The sequence below is a fragment of the Alligator mississippiensis genome, chromosome 2 (assembly GCF_030867095.1).
Source record: "Alligator mississippiensis isolate rAllMis1 chromosome 2, rAllMis1, whole genome shotgun sequence".
NCBI lineage: Eukaryota > Metazoa > Chordata > Crocodylia > Alligatoridae > Alligator > Alligator mississippiensis.
The window spans coordinates 115750633-115756316 of NC_081825.1; positions in this window are offsets into that span (position 1 = coordinate 115750633).

Consider the following 5684-nt stretch of genomic DNA (forward strand, 5'->3'; position numbering starts at 1 on the left):
TGCATTTTCTCTTGGGATTTATATGTTTCTGGGCAAAATATTTTAAACTGTCATTCTTCCCTCTACATTTTAATACACTGACTCCAAAGTTCTAATAAATAAAGGATGTGTGTGTGAATACATACGAATTATTTCCTTTTGCAACTTTAGTCTATGATGTTCAGTGGATCGTACAAGTCACAGTCAAGTTGAACAGGCATGGTCTGTTTTTGGATGATGGTCCTCCAGTGATAGTGACTAACCAGGGGAGGGTGGGGGGTGGGAAGGGGGTTTTTCCTTTAAACTGGAATTGAGTTTTTGCTCCAACAGGCTGTTAAGGGGTACTGGCCACCTGTGATCATTTGAAAACCATGCTACTAAGAGCAAAGACATCAAATTCACTGTTTTATCTACCTTGTGTAATATCATCCTACCTAAACATTTTTGGAAAAAAAACTGTATTCTTCTCCTGTCAGAAATCATGTCTTGCATGGCTGTGCACTGTTAAAAACAAACACCTTCCAGCTTATCCCCTTTATCACTCCAGAAAGTGGTTTCACTTAACTATTGGGTGAAGTGATCATTGTGCGTAGCTTGCATGTCAGCTAAGTGTGAAAAGGGCTTTGCTACCCCTGAAGATTAAAGATAAGGTGTATTAATATAAAATGCAAATGATGGCTCTGGGATATGCAGTACTAGAACATCCCAACACTGATGTGGAAGGGCTGCTCTAATAGTGTCATAGTCTGTTGTGAGAAATTCTAGAAAAGGTTTTGATAGGTGAGCGGACTCAAGGGCTGCAAGGGAAAGATATCATGCTTCCTCTGCAGCATTATTCTGCATCAGACTTTGTATACTGTGCCTTTAAATGGAAAGCAATCAAATTGATAGCGGCTACAAGAGTAAAAGATTCCTAATATATACAATTTGTGTGTGATAAGGCCTAGGGGTTCTGGGGCAGATTAGCAAGCAAACAAATCCTTTAATGTCCTGGAATGCTTCTACCAGCATAAACAGGGATTATTCTCTCAAACCAGCAATTTTTTATCATTTCAAAAACCTTTGCAATACAGGCTTTTTTCCTTTAAGTGAAGAGACCCTGTGACTATTGGTTGCGTTCTTGGCATATTCACACAAGACAGTACAATATTAAGTATTTTCTTTTTGTTAAGGGAGTTGCTTACACTTTATCCAAAATGTGTAACATATCTAACATTTTCTTCAGACTGGAGAAGACATGTTTCAACTCTCTGCTTTCCATTTAAAAGAGTAAGACCAACTGGTTACCTCAGACTCATTCCACTCTCATTCTTTTATCCTATGCAATTTTGTAAAAAGCAACTTTTGTTGATATGTAAGGCATCTTAGTAACCGGTTACACTTTTACTACAAAAGGGTGTTTTATTTTCCTGAGGAATGAATAGTAATCAAGAATCAGTTGGTAGTGCCAAGTGCCTTGATAACACAATTGCCTGCATACAGCTTTGTTAGGCCCCTTCCTGCACTTCCCAGAGAAAATTAAAAGAAGATGTAGCTGATGGAGTTTTCCTTTTTCCAAGTTTAACTCATATGGGGCAAAATTTTCAACTCCCTGTCTTGTAGGTAATGGGAAGGGAAGAATTCAAATGAAAAAGAGGAATTGATTTAAAAAAAACTAGGGCAAGGGGGAGCAGGGGAGAACAGTAGAAAAACAAACAGGAATCAGGATTACTCTCATATTAAACACTTACTGATTTAGACATAAAAGGGGAGGGTTAAAGATAGGAGACCCAAGTTGGAAGAGTTCTTGATACCCCCAAAAATGGTCAGTATCTTGCTACCTGCTGGCATTGGAGGCAGGGTACATCAGTGCCTTAGAACAGTTTGATGCTGGTGTACCTGCACTGATATCAATGAATAACAGGGTTTTTACTGCCATAAACTAGTGATGAAGTGGTCAACTGGGCCCTAACTGAGAAACTGTCATATTTTGTCTTTCCAAAGTGGAATTCTGTTTCTTTCATATTAACCCTATCGCGGCTGGATTACCAGGCAAGTATAAAATGACATACAATACATTTTATATTCTCTGTTCTTTCTGGTTTGGGGAGCTAAATTGCACAAGCTGATACAGGCTTCTCAACAAATCTTGGACTGTTTCCCCAGCAGCAAAAAAAATCCATGATCACAATCTTTCCATTGCAGGTGCCTGCACACTCCCTAAAATGGACTGTTGCTTGCTAAAAAAGGGTTGTGGTCAGGGCAGCTTAGGATGCATTTGATTGTGTACATGCTCATTGCTGCACCTGGTAATTACACTTATGTGGATAGCCCCAGTGAATTCTGAGCCTGCCTTAGCATAACTTTGGAAGGAAAGGAAACAGTGGAAACACTGCCTGAATTTCCTTGGGGATGAATCTCTCAGAGGATGTTGTAAGTTCAAAGGAATTTTAATGAATTTTTTTCACAGAACATTTCCCTGACAACAAAATGCTCATTTGACAAGAAAATGATTTTTATTTTTTTAAGTATAGTTTGTTCTTCAAATTGTCAGTAGTTTGTTCATCATGGTGAAGGGAAAAATACTGTGTTTTCTCGGAACGTCTGAAAGCATTAAGGTGAATAACAATAGTGCATTGTTTTGGATATTTCCATGATCTGTAACTTAAGAGTTTTGTTCAAAAAAAAGGTTCACACTTGCAAATAGGGTCATGCACCTTAGCCCTTTCTCCATGTCAAAAATGGGGCCCTTTGATTTGGATTGCCTAGAGTCTGTTCCTAACTCTACTCATAATGTGGCTTTGGGCAAGGTGTGTAACTGTCCTGTGCCTCAGTGTGCCAATTTGTAAAACAGGGTTAATACTTTCCTTGCTTGTAAGATTTAAGCAGATAGGGTAGAATTTCAGAGACCTGAAGGAATTGATCATCCAATTGTTGAACTGGTGCTTAATCTCACTAGGTGCCCCTGAAGCCCCAAATCTTAATTTTATTGTGAAATGGCTTTGGACCCTTAAATGAAAGTGCTACCTAAGCATGAAGAATGATCTACATTTAAAACTATAGAACAATTCAGCATAAATGGCTCTCTTTGATTAAGAAAACTCCAGGACTGTAGAATGTTGGTTATTTTAAATCATTTTGGAGGTCTTTTGCGAAAGTTTCTCATGGGGAAAAGCTTGTACGGTACTACTTCATGCTCTTTATAGTTCTTACTTTCAAGATCATTAAGTGCCAAAGGAACTTATGCTCATAAATCTTGTAGGCATTTTTTTTAATCATCTGATTTTACACACTTTTTTTTAGAGGACTCTTAAAAATGGTTGGAGACTAAAACAAAAAAAGCCCCTCTCTTGTTATATACTGTAGCACCTCTCCCTGTGGCATCTTAGCATCATCCAAAATACAAGTGCATAAAAACTCAGATAAAAGTGTTTTTTGTCACATTTGTTTCTCTAGGACAGAGGCCTGACTCTGTATGCAGGATTTTTATTGGAAATGTGTTTTTTGATGCGTAAGAAGCATGAATGCCATGTGCCCCCAGAGGCTGGGGCGCACAGCGAGCTCCCACAGGTGGCGGTAAGCGAGGAGCTCCTGCAGGCAGCCACACAACTGGGGGCGGGGGGTGAGCACCAACCAGTGGTCAGCAATCACACGCAGACCACCAGTGGTGTCAGTGGCGGGGGGGCGGGGGGGGTGATGAGTGGTGACTACCCGCAGGTGCCACCAACAGTGTTGGTGGCACCTTTTTGCAGGGGGTGCACCACCACACTCAGGGGGTGCACGTGCACTTGCTATGCATCACCAATGGTAAGAGGAGTTTGGAGAAGGTTTTGCTTTATACCTTAAAATGCATGATACCTGTCAATAGGAGGCTCAGTCTGATCTTTCCTGGTCCTACTGTTGAGAACAGTCTCTTTCTAATGCCTGTTTCTCTGCATCATCCCTGTGTAGTTTGCTCATCTGGAGGAATCATAGGGTGAGTACTACTGTTTACTGCATCTGATTTATGTTCATGCCACTTGTTTTAAACTGCCTATATGTAGACTGGGAGTGGCGCATGCAGGCATTCGCTGCTTCTGGGAACAGCACAGGGCAATGGGTATAAGTAATTTGGAGTGGGGGAGAGAGATGGGGGGGTATCAAGGGGAAGGTTGGCAGGATTGGGGAGGCTGTAGGGTGGGTTGCTTGGTGGGGGAGCTAAAATAACTCAGTTAAGGTCAGGCACTTGGATTGAACTAGCCTTGGTTTAGGTTGATTTAAATTTGCCACCTGTATGTGCCCACAGAACATAAGGCAGCACCTGAAGTCACTAGGTCCAGGTCTAGTAAATACCCTGCAGATCAGGATGACCAGATTTCTGAACTCTGCTCAGAGTTTGAAGCATGAGTATGATGCACCAGGTTGGCTTTTGGAATGAAACACAGTTTATGAACTGCCTTAACTTCAGGCTTTTTGTAGCAATTGTACTCAGCCCCTTTAGAAATGCAATGCAATAATTCAGTCTGGAGATGAAAGTCTGGCTCATTGCAGCTGAGTTCTCATCTGAGAGGAGTGAGTAAAGTCTCTTAATAAGGCTGAGGCCAAATGTGTTTTCTTACCACTATAAGAAAAGTACGTGTTCAGGTGCAGCAAGGCATTTCCATCATAACAATCTGCTATTGGTCACAGGTGGGGCCCTTGACAAGTTCCTCAAAGGGTTTTCCACTTTATGTGAACATCATTTCTGTCTGCCTTGACTTGCTTTAGACAGCTTTTTTCAACCACCTGATTTTTTTGTGTGTGTTCAGATATATCCACATATAAAGAAAATAATTGAAATTAGGGTTCCTGTTGGCACTGTAAGCTACTGGAAACATTTTCTAACATAATTACTCATGATTTTAAAATCATTGGATAAAAACAAAATAGCCACGTATGGGCATGTTTCCTTCCCTTCCAGATGAGATTTCTCTGAAAGAATAAGATGACATCAGTTTCTTCTAAGCTATTTTGCTTTCTCTACAGAATTGCCATATCCTGCTACACGGTAGGAACAGGTTTGAGAGTTGGGCAATCTGGGCTGCTTCTGGACTATTAGTGACTCTTATCTCCTTGATAAAGTTACTTTACCTCTCAGAGACTCAGTTTTCCCCTAGCTTTATATGGTAACTCAAGATCTCTTGTTGAAAAGCAGAGTAAAAATGTAGAGCCTTGATGTCGTTACCATGTTTGCTAGAGAAAATATATAGAACTATGTTTTCATTTTGGGTTAGCACATCCAGATACTTTTTACCACCTCATTTATAGTGCACCTGAAAGGAAATCAATGGTCATTATGTTTTGTAGAGGCTTGATTTAAATATGTTGACATCCTTGTCCTATAGTGTGCTAGGTATGAGAACACAGTGCTTCAAGCAATATCGTTTTGTCTTTAATCTCTTAAAAATGTAATTTGTCATTGAGTTGTTTGGGCAGGAGAGTTACTTAGGAAGGTGGCTGGAGGTTAGGTTAGAAGGAATAAACAAGTAGTGTAATAAACTCTATGCATATAAAAGGAACACAGACTTACCTTGTTATATAATCTCTGCTAAACTTGCTCTGGGAAATTCTCCAAGGGCCAATGTCAGTCTCAATTTTGTACAAGTCTGTACATAACCTTTATAAGAATTTGTATAAAGTTGGGTGGGGAAACACTGAGAAAGAACTGGAGCAAAATTTAGTTTGACTAGAGACTAGCTATGAGGGAA